The sequence below is a fragment of the Musca autumnalis genome, unplaced genomic scaffold, assembly GCF_047663935.1.
Source record: "Musca autumnalis isolate F117 unplaced genomic scaffold, ASM4766393v1 scaffold_2, whole genome shotgun sequence".
NCBI classification, from domain to species: domain Eukaryota; kingdom Metazoa; phylum Arthropoda; class Insecta; order Diptera; family Muscidae; genus Musca; species Musca autumnalis.
This window is the reverse complement of record NW_027411755.1, coordinates 179922378-179947984: the sequence shown is the minus strand read 5'-3', so window position 1 is coordinate 179947984 and position 25607 is coordinate 179922378. Positions and strand designations below refer to the sequence as shown.

Here is a 25607-nt window from a genome sequence, read left to right as displayed (position 1 = left end):
GTCGTTAGAAAGCCCACGAATGCAAAACTTTATTTTTTTCGAATGTCTTACAAATTTAGTTAACAACAGCAACAAGAACACCAACAAAAGAACACAAACGGTCTAATGAACTCTTTCTCTCGTTTTTTTGTTTTTATTCCAAATTCTAAGCATTTTGGCATTCGCTTCTTGCAAGCCATTTTTTTTTTTTGGTTAAGTAGATCACATAGTACGTAAGACTCTATTTAAGATTTTGAATGGGCGGAAAAGGAAATTAAAATTTCATTTTAACCTAAATACAGGTTAAGTTAGCTTTTTACAAAACAAAATTAAAATTCAATTTCAATTGGGAAAATTAAGTTTTTTTTATGAAATTTAACCATAAGAGTCCATTGAGTGAGTGACTACCTTTTTGGCTGGATTAGATTACTTTCAATTATCAGTGACCACCACTTAATCGTCTGTTCGCGTTTGCGTGGTTGTTATAATTAATTGTTTTAATTTTAAAAACATAGCAACAAATTTTATATGTTTTTAATTAATGACTCTATGTTTTGAGTGACACTGAGGTGATGATATCATAATGCTGACGGATCTTTATAGGTGATTAAGTTTTAATATCATAAACAAATTTTAACTAAATTTGTATTAGAATTTGTTTTATTGTCTACCTTACCACTACAATAATCAGCTGAACAGTGATGTATTGAAATCTTACCTGAAAAGAAAGAAATAATTTTTTTAATTATTAATACAAAATATTGTATACGCTTTGCCAAACACATAATTTGTCAAAAGTTCCAAAAAACCAACTCAAATATTTTATATGTATGTTATATGTTATATTTTATATTTAATATTTTATGTTTTATATTATTTATTTTATATTTAATATCTTATATTTTACATTTTTATACCCTCAGCATTTATGCTAACGAGGGTATATACACTTTCATACGGGCAAAATGTGTCTCATCGAAATAATGGTTTTAGACCCCAAGTATGTTTGGACGAAATGTGTTTCAGAAAATTTGGAGTTGATTTAGCCATGTCCGTCCGTCTGTCTGGCTGGCTGGAGCGCACAATAACTCTCGAACGGATCAACCGATTAGGTCCAAAATTTGGCTTTCGTAATATTTTGTCCAAACTTAATTTAAGTTCGAAGATGGGTTATATCGGTCCCCTCCTTCCGGTACCTCCCCCACAAAAGTTCGAAAATGTTCGAAAAATTTGTGCGCACGATAACTCTTGAAGGGAGTAACCGATTTAGTCCATACTTTGCCCATCGTGAAATTTCTACCAGACTTAGTTAAGGTTCCACTATGGATTCAATCGGTCCACTCCTTCGGGTACCTCCCACACAAAATTTTGAAAAAGTTGAGTTTAAGAGCTGCTCTCGAATCGCTTTGATTTTTATTGTAGCAACTTGTATTTACTGCCCCCCATACAACGGTATAAGTTTCATCAGGGGCAAGTCCATACTTCATGAGAAAATAGCCTGAAAGGTAGAAAAAACCCCTATGACACCGTGTGTAGTGGTTGGAGCGCAAGATAACTCTCGAACGGATCTACCAATTCGGTTCAAAATGTGGCTTTCGTAATATTTTGTGAAAAGTTAATTTAAGTTCGAAGATAAGCAATATCGGCCCACTCCCTAAGGTACCCACACAAAAGTTCAAAAATGTTCGATAAAATTGTGCGCACAATAACTCTTGATGGGAGTGACCGATTTGGTCCATACTTTATACATCCTAATAGATGGTAGATAACCATCTATAGATCAGGTTCGAGTATAGACTATATTTGTCCACTCCTTCTGGTACCTCCCACACAAAATTTTGGATAAATGCACTTAAATACCTGCTCTTGAATCACTTTAGTTTTTGCTGAAGCAACTTGCATTCGCTGCCTCAATTACGACAGTAAAAGATTTTTCAGGTGCAAGTCCCTACTTCTTGAGAAAACAGCCCGATAGTTGTAAAAAATCCCTATGGCATATTTTATATTTTATTTTAATATTTTATATTTTAAAATTTATATTAAATATTTATTTTTAATAATTTACACTTTAAAATTTATATTTTATTTTAATATTTTACATTTAATATTTTATATTTAATATTTTACATTTTATATATTATTTTTTATATTATGTATTTTATATTAAATATTTTATATTTCATATTTTTATATTCTATATTTTATATCTTGGGTGACGTAGGGGATGGAAGATACCAAGGAACGGTCCTGACCGGTTTTAACATGGCAAAGCCCATGATTTATCTTGGTCCCTCTTTCATCTCAAGTGGACACTGACCTCCCCGTGGTGTCACCTGGGGAACTGCCTTTAACACCCGTTGAATGCAGTGAGCTAACATGTGCCGCCCGTTCACACATAAGAACGTTAAAAACTTGGGTTTGGGTGACGGGTTAGCAACCCTCCCCTAGAAAAACAGCCTACTATGAAAAAACTAAAGAAAAGAACAACAAAGCCCTCTAAAGTTGACGAACCCCGCAAACGTTTTAAGGACCATGATCTGCGAATCTGCACCTGGAATGTTCGCACTCTTTATAGAGAAGGTGCAGTCTTCGCATTGGCAGACGTACTTGAACAGTAGAAGGCCGATATTACTGCCATACAGGAAATACGATGGATTGGGAAAGGCGTCACAACAACACCTAAAGGTGACGCACTGTACGAGTATTATAGCTGCCATGACGTAAAGCATGAGTTTGGTTGCGGATTCGTAGTTAGTCGGAGGCTAAAACATCTGGTATCAAGCTTCACCCCAGTTAATGAAAGACTTGCTGCAATTCGAATAAAAGCTTAATTCTTCAACATCAGCTTTATTTGCGCTCATGCTCCTACTGAAGAAAAGGACGAACAGACCAAAGATATATTTTACGAGCGCTTAGAAGAAACATATGACCGTTGCCCTGCCCATGACATTAAAATCATTCTAGGCGATTTTAATGCCAAAATTGGAAAGGAGAATATCTTTGGCCCAACAGTCGGGAAATTCAGTCTCTGACAATGGCATGAGACTGATAGACTTCGCAGCGGCAAAAAATGGTAGTTAGCAGCACCAGATTTAAACATCTCGACATCCATAAGGGCACCTGGCTGTCTCCAGATCAGAACACAAGAGATCAAATTGATAACGTTGTGATAGATGGAAGACATTCATCGAGCGTGTTGGATGTGCGTTCTTTCCAAGGAGCAAACATAGGCTCGGACCACTACCTTGTTGCAGCAAAGGTACGCACCCGGTTAAACGTATCAAACAAACTACGAACAGACACAATACGAATATTACACATCGGTAAAATGCAATCACAACAGATAGCCACAGCATATTCCACTCAACTAGCCCAATTGCTTAACGCGAGAACTCCTCATTCCGATAACATATCAGCGCAATGGCAAAGTATTGCCCACACCATGTAGACAGCCGCAAAATCCATTCTTGGATACCAGAGACCTCCACCAAGGAATCCAAGGTATGACTAGGAGTGTCTTGCAGCCACCGAAGAGAAAAATGCGGCATATAGGGCAACTCTACAATCCGTAGCAACGCGTTGCGCACGAGTAAGATATCGGGAGAAAAGGAGAGAGGAGAAACGTCTTTTCCGCAGGAAAAAGAGGGAGATGGAAAAGCGGGAGTGGGAAAAAATCGAGATGTACAGGAACCAGAATGAAGTCCGAAAATTCTACCAGAGAGTCAAGCATCAAACTGATGGCTTTGGTACAGGCACATCCTCCTGTAGAGACAAGCAAGGTAATCTGGTAACAGATACAGATAGCGTGCTCAGGATATGGAAGGAACATTTCTCCAATCTGCTGGTATCCAATAGTAGCGAAGACGATGATACCACAGATCCAATCCCAGAAGATGGTATAGAATGTATACCGCCCGGCCAAGATGAGGTAAAAATAGCAATCAACCGGCTGAAGAATAATAAAGCAGCAGGAGCCGATGGCTTACCAGCCGAGCTGTTTAAAACCCGAGGCGACGCGCTGATAAGGTGTATGCATCAGCTTGTTAGCACCATCTGACAGGAAGAACGCGTACCCGACGATTGGAACCTGAGCATCATGTGTCCCGTCCACTGTATACTCCAACTATAGGGGCATAAGTCTTCTCCCTATTGCGTATAAGATATTGTCAGGGATATTGTGCGAACGACTAAAGCCAATGGTAAACGAAATAATAGGACCATACCAATGTGACTTTAGACCTGGCAAGTCCACCATTGACCAGATATTTACCCTTCGGCAAATCCTGGAGAAGACCCAAGAGATGCATATCGACACCTACAACCTTTTTTTGATTATAAAGCAGCCTTCTACAGCCCTCTGCGTTCAACGGTATTCTAAGCCATGTCTGAATTTGGAATCCCTGCAAAGCTCATCCGGCTTTGTAAAATTACTTTAACTGACACGAGATCCTCAGTTAAAATAGGAAAGAACCTCTCCGAAGAGTTTTGTACCAAAAGAGGTTTCAGACAAGGAGACAGCCTTTTGTTTGATCTGTTCAACATCCTGCTGGAAAAGGTTATACGGGAGGCAAACGTCAAAAGAAGTGGCACAATCTACACCAATAGCCACATGTTACTTGCTTATGCTGATGATATAGACATCATGAGACGATCAGTAAAAGAAGTAACTGATACCTTTACGAAGGTCGAAGGAGGATCTGAGTGGGTCTGGCGGTAAACGGCGAAAAGTACAAATTGATGGTGTCGACGCGCAATGCGTTCATTGAGCTCGGACCAACTGTGGAAGTTGGTTCCTATAATTTGAGGTAGTAAAAGACTTCGTCTACCTCGGCACCTCCGTAAACACAACAAACGACGTCAGTTGTGAAATAGAAAGAAGAATTGTATTGGCCAACAGATGCTATTTTGGTTTAAGTAAGCAGTTTAAAAACAAAGCCACATCTCGTCAAACAAAAATAACACTATACAAAACGCTGAGACTGCCCGTGCTAATGTATGGCTCCGAAGCATGGGTACTTGCGCAAGTAGATAAGGCAGTGCTTGGTGTGTTTTAGAGGAAAATTCTTCGAAAGATCTACGGGCCGATTTGCGTTGACGGTGAATATCGACGTCGTATGAACCACGAACTATATCAGCTATACAAAGACATGAATATAGTTAAACGTATCGAGATGCAATGATTGCGTTGGCTAGGCTATATCATAAGAATGAGCGATGATGAACCCGCTAAAAAGGCGTATGAATACATGTCACATGGCTGTGCACGCAGAATCGGCAGGCATAAGCTTCGATGGAGCATACAAGTGGATGAAGAAATGAAAAGGCGCGGTATTCCAAAAAGCGAAGCCAAAAAACAGTGAGGATTGGAGATCTTTTCTTAGTTCGGTCTATGGAACAAATGTTCTGTAATGGGCCAGCTAAGTAAGTAATATTTTATATTGTAAAATTTATATTTTATTTTTAATATTTTATATATAATATATAATATTTTATTTTTATATTTTATATTTTATATTTTGTATTTTATATTCTATATTTTATTCTTAATATTTTATAGTTAATTTAACTTTATATTTTCTTTCTAGTATTTTATATTTAATATTTTTAATTTTACATTTTATATTTCATATTTTATTTTCTATTTTATATCTTACATTTTATATTTTATGTTTTATATTTTATATTTTAAATTGTATGTTTTATACTGTATAGTTTATATTTTATAATTTGGTTTATATATTTTATATAAATCAAATAATTTATATGTGCTTGTACCAAATCCATCAGTTTGATGTTTCACTCTTTGCCTTCTGTACATCTATATTTTTTCATACTCCCAATTTTTCATATAAACAAATTAAAAATGTAATATTCCCATATTAAACAAATGCGTTTCAACAAATCTGTCTCACATATTCCCATGATTATTTTCTTGAGCGAAATTCTTATGCGCCATATATTGTATTTGAAAGAAATTTAAATAATTTACGGTACTGCGAGATTTTTTCTTCTGAAAGCTACAATTTCATGAGAGACATTTATCTTATTTTTGTAACATTTTCACATCTTCATTAGCAACAAAATAAATTTTCTCTTTGTGCGGTTTATGATTGTTTTCAATAAATTTTCTCATTGCTTAGATAAAGCCGTATTCAAAGTCAACAGAATTTAGTTCATTCAGTCATTCGTCATTTGAACAAAACATTTGCACAGTAGATTGAATCAACAATGATGTTTTTTTAATAAAAAATGAGTAATTTACAAGTTCTTTCAATGTGAGTCAAAAGAAAGTAATAGAATGAAACAATGACTTAAAATATGATTTTTGCTGTATCATATTACGAAAATACTTTGGCGTACATACATATATTGTAAACAATTTGTGTTACAAAACCTGTTGAATACTGATGAAAAAATCGAAACCGAAAAAAAATCCACTGAATATTTCAGAGGTGACAAGAAGAAGTCTTCATTCCTATTAAAGGGCACTGTTCGATTTCTGAGGTCATCATATATTTTTGATATTATATGCACAATGCATTTTATAGTAAACCACACGCAGATAACAACTATTGTAGGAGCAATCATATTCTAAGAACAGAATACAGTATTTTAAAAATCTGAAAAAATATATTGTTGATTCAACAATATATTTTCCCTCCTTATGGTTCCTGACACAAAATATATGGTTGGAGCAACATTATACATTTTCAGATTTTTAAAATACATATTTTCTTCTTAGAATGTGATTGCTACCACAATATGTCTTCTCTGCGTGCATGGGTCGTATGACTATCGACAGCATTTATACGCCCTAATCATTCAAAATATTTTTTTGAAGGATATTTTCTTATTTAAAACATTTTGCTTCCCTATTCTTCACACTGTGCAACAACTCCTCTAGTGAAATTATGAAGTGGCGTCGTTTGTCTGGATTTTTCCTACGACGTATCTGTGGGAAAGATGCCAATAAAAAAGTGTGAATAAATTTTATTGCTGTTTTGCCCATGTAACTGTCTTTTCAATTGGATTTTCCATTGCAGTAGTTGTTGGCAGGTTTATGTTGCATTGCAACAACATACATACATAAAAGAAAACTGATGAGTGGAATAGGCAACAACAAGAGATGTGGGGTTAAAATCATGAATTTAATTAGATTTATTTTTTTATAGTAAGGAAAGTTGTGTGAAGTGTGTTGTGGGTATTAAGAAATTAAATATGAAATTCGGTTCGGAATTTGTTTTGACTCTAGAACTTTGATAAATCGTATTGATATATTTCTTCTTCGCATTAATTTGCTTGTTAAATATTGTAAGTATTGCTCATTCTTAGTAAATTAAGTTTTAATTAAATGATACAAATAATTTATTTCATATTTTTCGCTATACTTGTCTTCTGAAACACCTTACTTGCTTCATATTATTTTTGGCCGTAAAAATATTTTCAACACATTGTTGATTTTGGAGCCAACTTCATTCTTCATAAAAAAGTTGCCATAACTTCTTAGACACTTGCCATTTGCTGATAGTTTGGTGTCATACGTTTTTTTCATTTAGATGAAATATCTTTTTTATGGTCATTGCAAGTCTTTTTATGCGAATTCTTTAAATGTTGTTCACCTTTTCAGTGTGACTGAGAAATGTTGCAAGATCCGCCGTTGTAGTCGCATGTCTTGAATCAGCACATAAAAACTAACTAACGAATATTTTCTTAACTGGTTTAATCAGCGATTATTGGATATTTATAAAACGACAATCAAAATAATAGATTTGAAAGCAATAATTTTGTGTCCCGTTGAGGCAAGAATAAAGTTGCCAAAGCTTTTGTAGTTTTAAAAGATTTGTGGACTAATAACTCAATAAGTGCAGCAAAATCAAATGTCCTTGTATGGAGTTCATGATAAATGATCTATTTGATCCCAGGATAATTCGAATTTTGATCACGAATGGATTTTCCCCTCCATATCCTTGTCCAAAAAGTAATATAACTTCTGTCCATCTGGTTGGCTGGTACGTACGATGCACCTCGTAATATTTTTTCAAACTTAGATCAAGTCCGAAGATGGACTATGTTCACAGAAAACATCACATTACCAAATAAAGGGTTTTTATAGCACATTTTGGTGGTCGTAATTACTTACAAATGAACTGACAAACCTATTATTTTAGGAAAGTTATCTCGCACTAAATAACTAGTTATTTTACAGCCACTAGAAGTTCAAAAATAACCTAAAAACATCTGTTCTAGTTTTAAAAAAAGTTGAGGTGGAATTTGTTTTCAATTTGAACACACTTCATATTTTTAATTTATTATATTTTACTCACTGCTGGATTTGATCTTGCGAACTTCTGATTTATAGCCGAACTCACTATACACTGTGCCAAACGTACGAACATTAAGGGTGGTTTAAACGCCTACATGTGCACCACCAACGGTTCTTTATTTTGTTAACAAAAAACTCGCGTATCGACGCTAAGCGTTGAACACACAACCCTCGGATTTGTAGTCGGACATACAAGCTCTGATAGAAGTTTCTATTACTCCTAGTATGTTTGGTATTGCAAATGGGCTATATAGGTCCACGTTTTGATATAGTCCCCATAGAACGGTACCTCCCGACTTTCGGTATTTTGAAGGGTGTGGCCTCCTCAGAATGGCTTTGGGATATAAAACTTCCCCCCAAAAACTTGTCGGTACAGGTCCACGCCTTAGTAAAGCCCCCATAGAACTGAACCCCCCTGTTTCCAGCATTTTGAAGGTTGTGACCTCAATATTCCACCGAAGTGGCTGAAATTTGGTATTTGGTTTTCATTTGGGGTATTAAACGTTTCATATGAAAATTGTCGGTATAGGCCCACGCCTTAGTATAAACCCCATAGAACGGTACCTCCCTATTTCCGGTATTTTGAAAGTTGTGACCGCAATTTTTCACCGAAATGGCTGAAATTTGGTATTTGGTTTTCATTTGGGGTATTAAACGTTCCATATGAAATTTGTCGATATATGTAGGTCCACGCCTTAGTATAAACCCATAGAACAGTACCTCCCTATTTCCGTTATTTTGAAGGTTGTGAGCTCAATATTCCACCGATATGGCTGAAATTTGGTATTTGGTCTTCATTTGGGGTATTAAACTTTCCATATGAAATTTGTCAGTATAGATCCACGCCTTTATAAAGCCCCAATAGAACGGTAACATCCGATTTTCGGTATTTTGAAGGTTTTAGCATCAGTATCACTCCGAAATTGCTGAAATTTTGTACTTGGTCTTCGTTGGGGGTATTAAACTTTCTCCCAGAAATTCATATAGCCCCCATAGAACGGTATGAAGGCATTACCGAAATATGGGAAATTTAGTATTTTTAGTCTTCTTTGAGTCTAAAAACTTTCCGTCAGAAAATTGTAGGTATAGATCGACGTTTTAATATAGCCCCCATGGAGCGGTACCTCCTGAATTTCGGTATTTTGAAGGTTAGCCAAATGGTTTTACCGAACATGCGGATTTTTGGTATTTAGTCTTCTTCATAAACGAAAGGAAACTAATTGTTCCATTTTACTGCAATACAACTCGTGGTGGAGGGTATAACAAGTTCGGCTTGGCCGAATTTAACGCCGTTCTTACTTGTTCGGAGTTCCGGATTGTTCTAGTTCGTGTCAGAATAGAGAGTGACATTGGACAATGGTTTTGTTCCGTTTTTCACCGTTTCATCCACCATGGATACATTTAAGGAATTTTTCAGGCCTCACCTTCCTGAGGTTGTACAGCGACAGGAATTAGGTTCCTTCGAGGTGCGCCAACTTTATCCCCGTTGTGTCTTCGTCGTCGTCATCAGATAATGAAACTCCCCCGCTATCTCCAACAACAGCACGAACCGCAGTCGTTAACACCGTGTATTGCTGTTCCACTTCCTGACAATGCAAAATTCCTTCAGTTTAAAATTCCTCAAGTGGAGGTGTGGAATTGCAATCCTATCGCACCCGTCTGTCCACTACATACCTAGCTCACTTGAGATCGACTCTAGTGGCCCATTCTTAAAGTGCTTGGGGGTAGCGGTCAAGTGTGGAGCCGCCGAGATAGAACTGTTAAATGTATGTATCTCACCGATCAACAGCTGTGTCAAGCTTTAGTCGCTTGTCATCGGGCCACTTTTGGAAGGCAGCCGATTATTGCCTTCAAAAAGTGGCCTGTAGTGCGATTCTGTAACTTTTTTGAATAACGAACCGACATCGGTAGTTAACAAAAATATTCGGTTGAGTTAACGAATGTGCTATTCTGTAACTTTATGTTAACGATTTTAGAAATCGTTAGCACATACCGATGGAAAGGCGAATTGTCAAATATTATATTTTGATATTTATTAATGTATTTTTGAATTAAAAATATTATTTCTTCTCAAATACATGCATAAAACGCGTAAGGGAGGAAAAAAGGTCCGTTTTTTTGAAGAAATGGGCTAACACAAGTATCTGCAAGTATCCCAACAATGCGAAAAACAAGTATTATTTCAACTTCTAAAACGTCATGTGTGTATGTATGTATGAGAAAGTCAAATAAATCTCATAGATTTTCGTGGTTTTATTCCAGGATATAAAAAAACAGTCATTCGCATCCAAGTAATAGCTCGACAAGGCATTGTATGTTTGGAGTGGGCAGGACAGTGTAATCAGAATCATTGGTCAAAAGGTCACTTTGAAGTGAATTGTATTATTATGCCTGTACAGATCAAGACATTTTTAACACCGCAATAAGACGAAGAGTTAATTTTGCCATATAAATATTGAGTTTTGAAATTTGAAATTACTTAAGACCCTACAATGATGTACGTGGATCCACGTTACCGTCATTTGATATCCATATTATATATCCACATATTCAATTCACTCCCACATCAAATGGAATTTCTCATAGCGGAGAGTATGAAAAGTTCGGAAATCCGAACATATACGCCATTTTTAGCATTCTGATTATTAGTGATGCTGAGTTTAAATCTATAATATTATCACAGAACAAAGTAGGTTATAGGAATACTATACACGTTTTGGCCTCGTAGAAAGATAGTGTTAAGGGCATTGGTATAGGTCTTACTTGAGTTCTTTAATAATAAGGATAGGGTAGCATGGGGCAGCTTCGCCACTTTTGCGCCTTTGCCAGCGCCGATTAAAATTGATGCTAAATGTTGATCGTCCAAGGGAAAGTTATGAGTTAATCGAAGATCTACAACTTTCTCTCTGGTGATATTTATGCAGCTTCAATAAAATCGGCGCTGGCGAAAGCACAACAGTGGCGAAGCTGCCCCATGTTATCCTACATAGTTAACCCTTATGTAAATGCCTTAAGAAGATTTTTCTCAATATAGCGGAATTTACCTTGTGTACCCTCCTTATTAACATAACATATGTTCATATAAAAGCGCCGTTGTTAAAATAATTCAGCAAAATATTGCAATAATGTACTGTCGTTAAGTCTTAACGACTACTTTTTTTTGGTTGTTAACTTAACAATAATTTTCGGTAATTAACGACAAAATTTACCGACAAAAATCGTTAAAATTGTATACAGAATAGCACTTACCGAAAATTATCGTTAACTACCGACATTCGTCGTTAATTCTGTCGTTAAGGAGTTACAGAATCGCACTACTGATGTCAAGAATAGAATATTCTAATGCTCACCATGGGCTCTGGCATTAAGCCGCAAAAAATGGCCACAGGTACATAGCACTGGCAGAGCAAATATATAGCTTTGAATTTTGCATGGTGAACGAAGGCGCTCCCACTAGGAGCAAAGGTGACTGCCATAATTTGCTGTAATTTCCATGGCGACATATCCTGGTCTGACAAATGACGTGACGGGTTATCAACGTCATTTCTCTTAGGTCGGACCATTCCCCTAATCCCATCTCCATCAGACTTCATACCCTCTGAAAATTCATCAATTTAAAGAACTGTCCAACCCCACTGATATTCGGATAGCAAAGAGGAAATTCCGAGACACCAACACTGCTATATCCACTCGCCATTTTCCTGCTCATCGAATACATGAAATAAGATCTAATTTCCCGGCAGAGCCGACGGGATTAGCGAGTGCGTGTATTATTTTAGCTGACAAATTAGTGAGAACTCCGATAGCGACCGGGTGTAGTCTTTTACACTGTTTTTGATCTCTTCCAGCCATAGAGAAACGCAAAAACATTGAAAGCGCTTGGGCCTAACGTAATTTCAATGGGCATGCTGTAGCAGCTGGATGAACCAGAAATCGAGTATCTGAGCAAAGTCTTCAACTTATCGTCAATCAACCTGATAGTTCCCGAAGGCTACAAGATCGCCAGGGAGTCTTCGCAAGGATGCCAGCAAAGTTGACTCATACAGACCGATCTCACTTCTATCACCAGCATGAAATGATACTTGAAGCGTTACTTCTCAAAGCAGTAGAGCACGTCATCAAGTTGCGGCACGGTGCTCTTGAAGCAACTTTAAATGGAAGGTGCTTACACCTGGGAATTTTTTGCGGATTCTGAAACTACAATGTTCATAGAGGAGAAAAATCAAAAAAATCGCCGAAGCGCTTTTTAAATAAATCGCAATTCAAGTTCACATCTTTAGGGGTTTTTAGGTTTTCACGATTTTACTTGGAAACCTCAAGTCCTATCGAAATAAGACTTAAGAAAATGTTGTAGCTATGGAAATTCTCTACAAGATTGGCCTCGATGGTATTTTCGTTTTAGAGATATAGAAGTTCAGGGTTTCGCAAGCATCATAATGCTACAACATGACTGCATGTCATTTCCATACACCTTAGCCGAGATTTCAACCAGAACAGGCCGTGGTGGCAGCATTGTACCTGACTAACGCATTTGATACGATCAGTCATGCTAAACTGATCAATGGTGTCGAGAATACTACGCTCCGTGCTCGTTGTATATTTCAACAGGGAGTTCCTCCAAGGAGAGGTGATATCTCTAGAACTGTTTAACCTCTGCCTTTCTAAAATTCCACGCTCTCCCGACGGTCCCACTGTTGATGACAATTGTGTCAGGCTAAATGCCTATCTCATTGATCTTACTAAGTTCTTCCACGCGAGGAATATGAACATATCCGCCACTTAGTCAAGAGCATGATACAAAAGAGTACCTCAAGATCAACAGGCATAAGTGGTATTCGTACCGATGTAGACGCGGAGATTATCCGTGGAATCGGAAAAACAACAGAGAGAGAATTTTGGCGAACTAAGATCCGCTTGGAACAGCCAGTGGTAACGCAGAATTTCTGCCCAGCACGCCTCAAGCATTTTGTTCACCCCATTTACGCTGATTTTTCGAGTACTCTTCTAGCGAATCTTAGTCCCAAGAAATTCGCAAAAAGTAGGATTAAATGGGGTGATTAGAATGCTTGAGGCGTGAAGTGAGAGGTGAAGTGTGTCTGAGAACATACCCGAATAACTGTCGGAATTATACGCTGTACTGTCAAATGTCCGTTTCCCTTATGAACTAATCCTTTGGCGTCGTTTTTGGAGTTAGAAGCAGAGCTGAATCAATAAAATAAAAACGACAAGCGTAGTAGCCGCTACAACAACAACTAATGAGTACGATAATTTACGACTTGAGTATCCGATTTGGCCAACATTTTGCACACCGTAAAAATTCTTCTTAAAATACATAAAGTTCCAAGAAGGTCTATACAGGATATCACCTTTGAGAACCTCTCTCACAACATATCGCTTGAGTTTTGTCAACCGAAGGTATTTTTGTGGTACAGTTTAACCTCATCGTTTAGGCAAATGAAGGTATATACACTTTGATACGATGTAAATGTGTCTAATCGAAATAATGGTTTTAGACACCACGTTTGTTTGGACGAAATCCGTTTCAGACAATTTAAAGACGGTCGATTTATCCATGTCCGACCGTCCGCCTGGCTGGAGCGCACGTTAACTCTAGAACCAATCATCCCATTTGGTCTAAAATTTGGACTAACTATTTTTCGTAATATTTTGTCCAAACATAGATGAAGTTAGATGATGGCCCATATCGGTTGATTGCTTCGGGTACCTCCCCTACAAAAATTCATTTTTTTTGCGAAAATGATGCCCCAAAATTTCTTCCAAACGGCATAGTTAACAATATATTACCAAAACGTAATATAGAACCGAAAACACTCAAAACTGTGGCTCAAGAAAGATTAAACTAGACAAATTTTTGCAAAAACCTCTACACTGCAAGTTAAAAGAGGTCCGGTGTACGTAAGTAAATAAGAAATACCCTATGCCATTTTTTATCGTACGCGATATAAACCATCAATTATATAGCACCACATCGACGTAGGCAGGGGTCCCGGTCCCAAAATTTTTAATTTGTAAGGAATTTTTGTTTTAACTTTATACGCTAAAAGGTCAAAAGTTCCGTAAAGAAAAAACATTTTGCAGAATTTCTCTACTGAAACACAGAGCGTATGAGTGGGGTCGGCAATCATACGCTACCGAGTACAGCACATATTTTGCATATACACCGAGACCTCGCTCTGCGGTGTTGATATGTTCCAAAAAAAAAAAAAAAAACATAACTCAAAGTGAAACGACGCAAAGCGAATTAAGATTTTCTACGGCAAACCATGTAATTAATGTTCAGAGATTGGTACCAGGGTAAGAAAAAGAAATCTTTTAAAGAATTATAATATAAAAACACGTATTCAATTCAAACTAAATAAACTAAATAAAATAGGTTTGGAGGAAAAAAATTGTTCCTCAGAGATATCAATTGAACGAAATTTCTTAGCGCCAGCTAGCCACTATGCATTCAAGATGGTTAAAACTTATACGATTTCGAAAAAAAAGCTTATAATTTTATGACAAGTTTTCCAAAATAAAATTGTAGCTTCGAACCCAAAACAACGCAAATTTGTTCTAATTGGGCAACGACGCAACGTCGAAAACGACGCAAATCGAGGTCTTGGTGTACCTATTTTGCTACGAGTGTACCTGAATGTCTTTCGTTGACAGAGCGTCCCATGTAATTAAAGTCAACCGACACGTCAGCATCAATTCAATTCCTTTCTTAATTCCTAGAAAATAATTGTAAAACGTTTTTTAAAATTAATGTCACGTTTTGTACAAACCTTCAATTAAACATAGACCGATTATCCTTATTAACAATTTAATTAACCTAAAACCCCAAAAAATTCAAGTTCACATAAATACCAAAAGGCATTTAGATATAATGACAAACAACAACAATTCAACTTAATAACAAATCGCCCAACAATGAGGCAGGCAATAAACACACATACATATATAAAATCGGTTACATAAAAACCAATTTAACTAAATTATTCATAAATGAAAAAAATAAACCATTCCCTATATCAAGTTTTTCTATGTCAATGAACTTCTTTTTCTGATGGTGAAATAGAAAAAAAACGAAAAGGATAATAGACAACCAGACCAATGACAACTCGTAAACAATTAAAGAAACCGCAGCAGGATCAACTATACCACTGGCACGAATACACCAAGAACAACAACAACAATAAAGAAAAAGTACATATACAGACAACAACATAAAAAAACTCCCGACAACAATCAAGTTAATGGCTATGCCGCGGCAAAGGAAATTACTTTCGAAAAGTTGGTAAAAATACGCACACAAGAATAATTTATGGTATATCAAACGAAATATTGTTAAGACCATTTAGAATTTGTGTATTTGTCTTCGCAGATATGTGTGTATGTATGTGCGCCAAATGTTGATATGATTAGCAGAGAAACAGTATCTATAAAAGCAACTTAGTAGACAATGTAATGTTTATGAATGGCAGACATGGTGGAAACAAAACATGAGAACAAAAAATCGAAGGAGTTAACCTAAGTAAATGAAATTTTTGTTATCGTACATATGAGGACAGAGGAACGACAAATATTGTTGGTCCCTATAGTTTCAGATTTCTGATATCGATTTTCGGTTTTAGCAGCACTATCCATCTTACCGCAATTTGGTAAATAGTCTCCGTTGGGGGAATTGTAGGAATAGGTTCACATTTCCATCTCGTATCACATTTTCCGGCAAGATAGGTCACACAATATACTATTTCAGACAAGGTTCGTTTGATATTGAAAGTCTCGGAGAGTTTTTTTCCTATTTTAACTGCTGACGTCTTGCCAGTTATTGTTATTCTGCATACTCGTATTAATTTTGCAGGAATACCAAACTCAGACATGGCTTTGAACACATTTGATCTTATAGGGCTGTCGAAAGCGGCTTTATAGCCGACAAATATGTGCTATATACCGATTTGTTTTTCATGGGTCTTGTATACGATTTTGCCTATAGTGAAGATTTGGTCTAGCGGAGATATCCCAGATATCTATCGGTTAATTTAAAAATCTGAATTGTGGCGTATATTTTTATTAAGCACTTATTTTATTTTAATTAATTTTACAACAACAACTACTGTATAGACATGCATTCACTATTTTACATGTTTATTTTGTTATTGTTTTTATTGTACTCTCTATCTCTTATATTTGTTTTGATCATTGTGGCGTCCTTCATTATTACCCCTTCTACTCTCTCGTATTTATTACCTCTGCCCCATTTTTTGTTTATATTCTTTCGTCTGTTTGTATGTGAATGTTGAATTATACCCTAGACAGACGGCAGCGTTAATTTGCATTAACTGCCTTAAATCAAATTAATTCGTGCATTATCCACATTCTTAATGCACAAAATCGAGCTGCATTTAAAAGGCATTTAGGTATTTCAATATGGCAATGCCGTAGAAGAGAGCCCATATTCATATGGAGGAGAGAGCATATTCATGCTCTGAGACACAAGGAAAACAAAAAATACATTGCAAACAACAACAAAACAGCAATCAGCTGTTTCGTAAATGCAGAAACTGTCGTCTGTCAGGCCAAAATTAAATACAGTTATTAATGCAAATTAACGCTGCCGTCTGTCTAGGGTATTATCCACATTATTAATGCACCAAATCAAACTGATTGTGCATTTTGGTATTTCAATATGGCAATACCGTAAAAGAGAGCTCGTATTCATAGGAGGGAGAGAGCAAATCCATGCTCTGAGACACAAGGAAAACAAAAAATTACAGTACAAACAACAACAAAACAACAATCAGCTGTTTTGTAAATGCAGAAACTGACGTCTGTCAGGCAAATATTAAATTCCGATATTAATGCAAATTGACGCTGCCATCGATCTAGGGTATTAAGCAGTGTGTAACCGACATAAAGCTGTGTTTAGTTTCAATTGTCAGTTCGACTGTCTCTTTGGTGCTCATAATAACTCTAGAACAGATCAACCGATTTAGTCCAAACTTTTCACCTCGGATAATGTTTGAAGATAGTCCATATCGGTCCATTATTTTGGGTACTACCCATAAGGGTCACAATTTTTCGCTAAAATGGTGTGCATAATACCTCTCGAAGGTACTACCCGGCTTAGTCCATGTTTTACACACCTCAATATTTCTTCCAGACATCAACTAAACGTCAAAAAATGTCGTAAAGTGCCGTTAAAGACATTTCTCGGATTGTTTTGAAAATTTTGCAGCTGGTTGTCCTCGCGGTCCTATTACCAGGTTGTAATTTCTTCGTGGACTAGTCATACTTTCTGAGAGCTATTCCAAAACAGGGACCTATGTCCACAATTTCTAGTGGCGAAGTTTATTGACCACTTTGAGCTTTAAATGCCAGGATATATCGAATTTGGACGGAAAACATTAATAAAAACTACAAAATACCTTAAACCGGGGGTACCGTTATATGGGGGTTATACCAAAACGTGTACCGACGTAGCCCATCTTCGAACTTGACATGCTTGCAAACAAGTAACACATCATTGCAAAATTTTAGAGTGATTACCACAGACAGACGGACATACATAAAACGACTCAGAAGTCACCCTGATCAGGAATATAGGAGACCACAGGTCTTCATACACAAGACCAAAGTCTTCATAAAGATGCCAGAGGGCCATAGGTCTTCATGTAGAACCCCATACGTTTTCAAACAGAATACCACAGGTCTTCATATAGAAGACCATATGGCTTCATATAAAAAAATAAAGGTTTTTATAAAGGGGCCTCAGCACTACACATATAAGACCCTTACACCACAGGTCTTTATATTGAAAATCATAAAGAATGATCTTCAAATAGAAGACCATATTCTTCATGTACATAGATGATCACCGGTCTTCATATAGGATACCACATGTCCTCATTAAGAATACTACATGTCTTTACATAGAAGACCACAGTCTTCATATAGAAGACCACAAGTCTTCATATAGAAGACAATAGGACTTCATATAGATCTTAAGTTCGTCACATAGAAGATCTCAGGTCTTCATATAGAAGACCTCAGGACTTTATGTAGAAAATCTCATGTATTTATATAGTAGACCATAGGCTTCATATGGAAGAATATAGGTCTTTATAAAGAGATCTCAGGACTACATATAGAAGACCTCGGGACTTAATATAGAAGTCCTCAGGTCTTCATATAAAAGTCCTCAGCTCTTCATATGGGAGACCACACATCTTCATATAGAAGACCTCTTGACTACTTGCAGAAGAGATCAGGACTTCAGATAGAAGACCTTAGATTTTTATATAACAGACCTCAGATGTTCATATAGAAGACCTCACATCTTTATATGGAAGGTCACATGTCTTTATGTATAAGACGACAGTCTTCATATACAAGGCCACAGTCTTCATATATGTACAAGGCCACATTACTGAACATCACTGAAGGGGCAAGGCAGATTTCTCTCATATCAATGAGTGCATCCCGATTCATATTAGCTCAATTATAAGGGACATACTTTTTATAACCGAGTCCGAACGGTAAGTCTTACGATACCACTTGTAGAGAAGTTTTGCAGAGCTGAAATACTCAGGAATTGTCGCTAACATTACGTTGAGGGGTGTTTTAGCCACCATTGAAAATTTTATCTCGCCTGTTCTGTCTGTTGATCGGATCCGAGCATGCAGTGTGCAAGGAGAAAGACAACCGCAAAAGGAAGGACTGTTGGAGTGTGCATCGTACAATCATAACAATGACGACTCAAGCTCTACTCCAAAACTCCAAAAATGTTTCTCACTTCTGACAAAGCTTATATTCGGCCAAGGAAAATAGAGCTTAAGAGTCTGTACTAAAAATGGCTACCAACACAGACAATTTGGAGTCTCAGTCAATTTGGAGTCGATTTAGCCATGTCCGTCCGTATGTTTGTCTGTCTGGAGCGCACAACAACTCTCGGGCGTATTAACCGATTCTATGCAAAATTTAGCCGGTGTAATATTTTGTCCAAACTTAGATCAAGTCGGAAGATGGGTCATATCGATCCACCCACTCGGATAACACCTCCCCCATAAAAGCTATTTTTCGCTGAAGGCATAATATTTCTTCCAGATGAAGATCAGGTTCGAATATGAACTACTATATCGGTCCACTCCTTCGTTTACCACACACATACATTTTCAAACTTGTTTGCACAAGCGTAGTTTATGAACACTTCTCGGGTCGTCATGAAATTTGTTGCAGCCGGTTGTACTCGCGGTCCCTTTTACGACGGTAATTTTTTTTTTTTTTTTTGGGAGCAAGTTCATATTTCCTTAGATAATGTCCAATTGCAGTGCAAAATTGAGTATCCGATTTGTCCGAAACTTTGAACATCATACAATTTCTTCCAAACATACATAAAGTTCCATGAAAGTCGTTTTTTGGAAAATATCTTCGGATACCTCCTTAACAAAACTTCAAAACAAAACTTTTTCGGGTACCTCCTTAACCAAACTTCAAAATTTTCGCTAAAGTATAGTTTAAGGACTGCTTGAGGATCGTTTTTAAATTTTTATGGAAAGTACTTCTTGTGGTTCTCGTTACTGCTATGTAATGTTTTTCATGGGCAAGTCCATGGTTCCTGACATAATGGCCCAAAACTCCTAAAAAAATAACAGTGACAAAGGTGCCTGGTGAGTACGATAACTGTAAATAACTATAAATAAAACTTTATAAATAAAACTTAAATGACGTTCGTTGGTAATTGCATTAGTTGAGAAAGGCTAGACCGATTTGGATAATTATTTTTTTGAAATGTTCGTCATAACCCAGCTTAGGTTTTTATGTACAGAAACTTTTACCACGCACACTTCTTTAAATTCAAAATTTTAATACTTTCTACAAAAACTACTGAAGGAGCGGGACATTTCCCCATATACCCTATTTTTTTTAAATGCTATATTTACAGTAATTGCGAATGTATCGAATGTATGTATTTTGTCCAAACTTAGTTTAAGTTCAAAGATGGGTTAAATCGGCCCACTCTTTTCGGTACCTCCCCCACAAAAGTTCGAAAATGTTCGGAAAATATGTGCGTACAATAACACTTAAAGGGAGTAACCAAACTTTGCACATCGTGAAATGTCTACCAGACTTAGATGAGGTTCCAATATGGACTCAATCGGTCCATTCCTTCGGGTACCTCCCACACAAAATTTCGGATAAGTTCAGTTTAAGATCTGCTCTCGAATCGCTCTGATTTGTGTTGTAACAACTAGTATTCACTGCCCCCATACGACGGTTCAAATTTTCATCAGTGGCAAGTCCATACTTCCTGAAAAAATAGCCTGAATTGGAGCCTGGTTGGAGCACAAGATAACTCTCGAACGGATCTTCCGATTCCGTCCGAAATTTGGCCTTCTTAATATGTTGTTCAAACTTAGTTTCAGACCGAAGATAAGGCCTATCTGCCTACTTCTTCAGGTACCTCTCCCACAAAAGTAAAACATGTTCGGAACAATTTTGCGCATGATAACTCTTGAAGGGAGTGACCGATTTGGTATAGATATAGATCAGGTTCAAATATGGTCTATATCTGTCCACTCCTTCATGTACCTCCCACACAAAATATCGGATAAGTTAACTTTTAGAACTGATCTCGAATTTCTTTGATTTTTATTGAAGCAACTTGCATTCGCTGCCTCAATTACGACGTTAAAAGTTTTTCTAGGGGCAAATCCATACTACCATACCATACAACCCCTATGGTACTATATGTAGTGGAGGGAGAGCACGATAACTCTCAAACTGACCAATCGATTTGGTCCAAAATTTGCCTTCGTCATATTTTGTCAAATAGGCTACAAGTGCAATAGGCTAAAATTTTTTAAATCGTTAAATTTTTACAAAAATATTTTAACAAATTAAGAAAATAAAAAGTTTTTGTAAAAATATGCAAATATTTCTTTATTCTAAAAGCGCCATAGGCGAAAATTTGTAAAAAAATCGCGCGATTTTTTCAAAAATATTTTCACTATTTAAGGAAATAGAATGTTTTTGAAAAGTATGCAAATATTTTTTAAAATCGAAAAAAATTTCCCTGCTTAAGAAAATAGAAAGTTTTCGTGAAAATATGCAAATATTTTTTAAAATCGCAAAACGCCGCGTGCGAATATATATATTTGTAAAAAATCGCGCGATTTTTTCAAAAACATTTTCACTTTTTAAGATAGTTTTTTTCACTTTAATATAATCCTTTTGGAAGAATATGCAAATATTTTTTAAAATTGAAAAGCGCCGCAGGCGAATATACATATATTGTAAAAAATCGCGCGATTTTTTGCAAAAATATTTTCATTACTTAAGAAAATAGAAAAAAAATTTTAAAAATATGCAAAAATCGCTTTAAAGTCTAAAATAAAAGCGCCACAGGCGACAATTTTAAAAAAAAATCGCCCTTTTTTCCAAAAATATTTTCACTATTTAAGAAGTTTTTATATTTTATTAAACGAAAAACGCCACAAGCGAATATATTTTTGAAAAAACCAATCGAGCGAGTTTTTTACAAAAATATTTGCATATATTTTTTTAGATAATTTTATGAAAAATCTATCATCTTCGTTAAAAATTAATAACGGTTTTTTTGCCAGATCAATAAAAAAATCTGTAAATATTGAATTTAAACAAAAAATAAATAAATTGAAATTAAGAAAAAAATCTTTGGGAGTTATGTCCGCGTTTTTTCTGGGAGTTACGTCTGTTTTGCTTCACGGACATAACTCCCAACGAATTTTTGGATTATGTCCGCAAAGCAAAGCGGACATAACACCCAAAATCATTTTGGGAGTAATGTCCGGGCACCGTAGTCCGCTTCCAAAATAGACAAAATTCAGAAAAGACTCAAAATACATTCGATCTGTCCATAGATGAAAGTTTCAATTCACATAGGCTGAGGGTATATCTCTGTCGGCAAAGCCGACTGAAATTTTTTACTTATTAATACATTATTTTTTCAAACTACTGAATTTAATTTCATGAAATTTTCAGGTATGTCCCTTCTGGAATGCCCCTTGGTGCAAAATGCTATATATTTCTTAATGAATTTCGAGGGCCTATTATTTTATAGTTACTATTTTTGCTAAACTTATGAATGCATCGGCTTGCAAATTTATTTTCGAGACAACGGGAGTTGCGATCAAATGTTCTTACGTGGTGTCCGAAATGGCGATAATGATAATTTTTTATGTATGTTATATTTCGAAAACTAATGAATCAGTTTTCATGGTATCTCCCCTATTAAGAAAAACGATATTTTTACATATTGCATTAAATGGTTTAAACGGTCTATCAGCCATGAAAAACTAAGAACATTTACTTTAACATTTTTTTTTACTTTCTTAATTAGATCACGTTAGGATAAAGATAGGGGACGGGGGACGATAATAAATCCTAAACAGCATCATTGGGGGAAAAATTAGACAAAGTCCATAAGAGAAAAAGGTTACAGACACAAACTGTTGATAAATTTAAAATCCTCAATGAATTACTCGGTTTGTCAATGAACCAGAAGAAATGAGGTAGAAAATACATATTTTTGAATTGCAAAGCATAAAGTTCATAAAAAGTTGTCATTAAAACTCAATACGACGGGCCAGCAACGCGGACTCGGCTCTGCTAGTTTTTAAGGGAAATGGGTATATCTCTGTAGTCAAAGCAGACTGTTTCCTTTTTGCTTGGTACTGTAGAAGCGGTTTGTAATTAATTTTTAAACATTTTGGGGTGTTTTCGTTATGAGATATCCCTATCCTAGCCTCATTATCCCTACTATTTGAGATGAGTCACTCATTGCACCACTTCCATGTGGATTAATTGCTTTCATTGAGATCAAAAGAAATTCATAAAACCCCCTAAAAATAAAACAACAAATATGTCCCAAAAACACCTTGTTTCCACACAAATCCAATCACAGCTAGTAGACGACATTCATTCAGAGTAATATGTAGGTAGATAATGATGATGACGATGGTGGGCCTTCATGCAAATGATATCATATTTTTTGAATAGAACAGATTAAATTAAAACCAGTTTTAAGAAACTAAATTCACAGTTGTTTCGTTGTGTTTTTCTTTCTGTGTTTAAATATCCCACACTTCCTCCAAAGCACTTGACTTCATTCATTATTGGTCTCATTTCAAAGTAAGTTTTTGTTACATTTTTGGAAAGGGCGGCAAAACTACTTTTTAATTCAGGGACATTTTTGTCGTAAAAAAACACCACCCTCTCATTGAAACAAAACTTTATAACCCTCAGCGGACAACGAACGGATAGTCGAGGTCTGTAATTACATACTTACGTTTTAAATGGCGTCTAGTAAGTGTCCAGCAAACGTGTTTTTGAAAAATATCCTTGCTTGTCTGGCTCTCTGTTGCGGCTGGGGGGCAGAAATGTCCTTGTTTTTGTATTTGCAAAGATATGTTATGCACAAAAACTGCGGTTTAATATTCCTTTTGGATTGTTTCTTTTTCCCGTAAGTATGTCTGGAGCAGAGTTCTTAAGAAACACACTCACACATAAAGAGACACACAATGCCGCGTAGGTAAAGGACACCTTTAGTCACGTTTTCTATTCATTCACTATTTGTCACTGCAATTGTTGTTCTTGCCTCAAGTGTTTGGGGGTTGCCTTGTATTGGGGATTTCTATTTCTCTTACAGTCCTCTTAGTAGTCCTCCTTTGTTTTGTAACAAAGGATTTTAGAATTGCATTTGAATTACTTGTATTCTTGAATCTGAGGTCGTATTTCTATTTTTGTTGTTGTTACTTTACTTTTTCTCTTTTTAGTAGCAATATTTTTTTTTAAATTATGGCAAAAAGAAAGAGTAAATTTTTTTTGAGAATTTAAAGGAAAATATTTTCGTTACTTTTTGTGGTAATTTTGAAATTATAGATTCGTAAAATATCAGTTCTGGGCAAAAGAAAAACTGGAGTCAGTTGTCGTCGTCAATTTTACTTTCGGCTTAACTTCTTTTCAACACGCATTTAAAATTGCTATTATTTGAATATTTCGTTTTCCAAATTTTTATTGTCGTTTAAATTTTATTTTCGTTTTATTTATTTTTACTTTTTTGTTATGGAATTTCTATTGTATCGAATTAATATTATTATTTGTTTTCGTTTTATTTATGCGTTGTTGTTGTGGTGGTATTTTGCCTTCCGTTTCTTTGCCAGAAATAGAACCGTTCGTTAGCGCTGTTAAATATAAACTGTTTCGTATATTCTGCAACTGTTTACGATTTGTGTTTGGTTTCTTCAAGCTATAAGCAGCTGTTACTGTTAAGTATTAAGCTTTCACAGAGAAAGCTTTAATCAAGTTTTGTTTTTCGTGTGGAGGCGTTAACATAACGTTGGAGCTTGTGTTAATAACAGAGATTGGAAAACATGCTAGGTATAACTGGACAGATAGAAGCGAGTAGTAAGAAGTAGTACGAACAGTGGTTTAAAAGACTAGAATTATTATTATGTATTCGATTTGGAGAGAACTAGAAATACATACCTAGACTTCACATCGCTATTAAAAAATATAAATATATATAAATAAATATAAATATTCTATAGAAGAGAAGACCTCCGTAGAGATTTTTTATAGAATAGAAGACCTCCATAGGGGTCTTCTATAGAATAGAAGACCTCCGTAGGGGTCTTTTATAGAATAGAAGACCTCCATACGGGTCTTCTATAGAATAGAAGACCTCCGTAGGGGTCTTCTGTAGAATAGAAGACCTCCGTAGTGGTCTTCTATAGAATAGAAGACCTCCGTAGGGGTCTTCTATAGAATAGAAGACCTCCGTAGGGGTCTTCTATAGAATAGAAGACCTCCGTAGAATAGAAGACCTCCGTAGGGCTCTTCTATAGAATAGAAGACCTCCGTAGGGGTCTCCTATAGAATAACGTTGGAGCTTGCGTTAATAACAGAGATTGGAAAACATGTTAGGTATAACTGGACAGATAGAAGCGAGTAGTAAGCAGTAGTACGAACAGTGTTTTAAAAGACTAGAATTATTATTATGTATTCGATTTGGAGAGAACTAGAAATACATACCTAGACTTCACATCGCTATTAAAAAATAAACACACAATTTTAGCCATTTCGGTTGAAAAATGTGACCTCCGTAGGGGTCTTCTATAGAACAGAAGACCTCCATAGGGGTCTTCTATAGAAGAAAAGACCTCCGTAGGGATCGTTTAAAGAATAGAAGACCTCCATAGGGGCCTTCTATAGAATAGAAGACCTCCGTAGGGGTCTTCTATAGAATAGAAGACCTCCGTAG

The 25607-nt window shown here is 36.1% G+C and overlaps 1 protein-coding gene across 15 annotated transcripts in view; it reads right to left on the bottom strand.

Annotated features, from left to right (window-relative positions):
• Positions 1-24583, bottom strand: part of LOC141394955 (uncharacterized) — a 135962-nt gene extending 111379 nt beyond the window's left edge. For 10 of the 15 annotated variants that reach the window (XM_073970137.1, XM_073970140.1, XM_073970141.1 and 7 more), the window contains exon 1: positions 23634-24576. The gene's annotated coding sequence lies outside the window, so the exon portion shown is untranslated. Of the gene's footprint in view, positions 1-655; positions 698-23633 lie in introns of all 15 variants that reach the window. The other 5 variants (XM_073970138.1, XM_073970144.1, XM_073970147.1 and 2 more) reach the window with 2 other exon arrangements.
• Positions 24584-25607: the final 1024 nt, after the last annotated feature.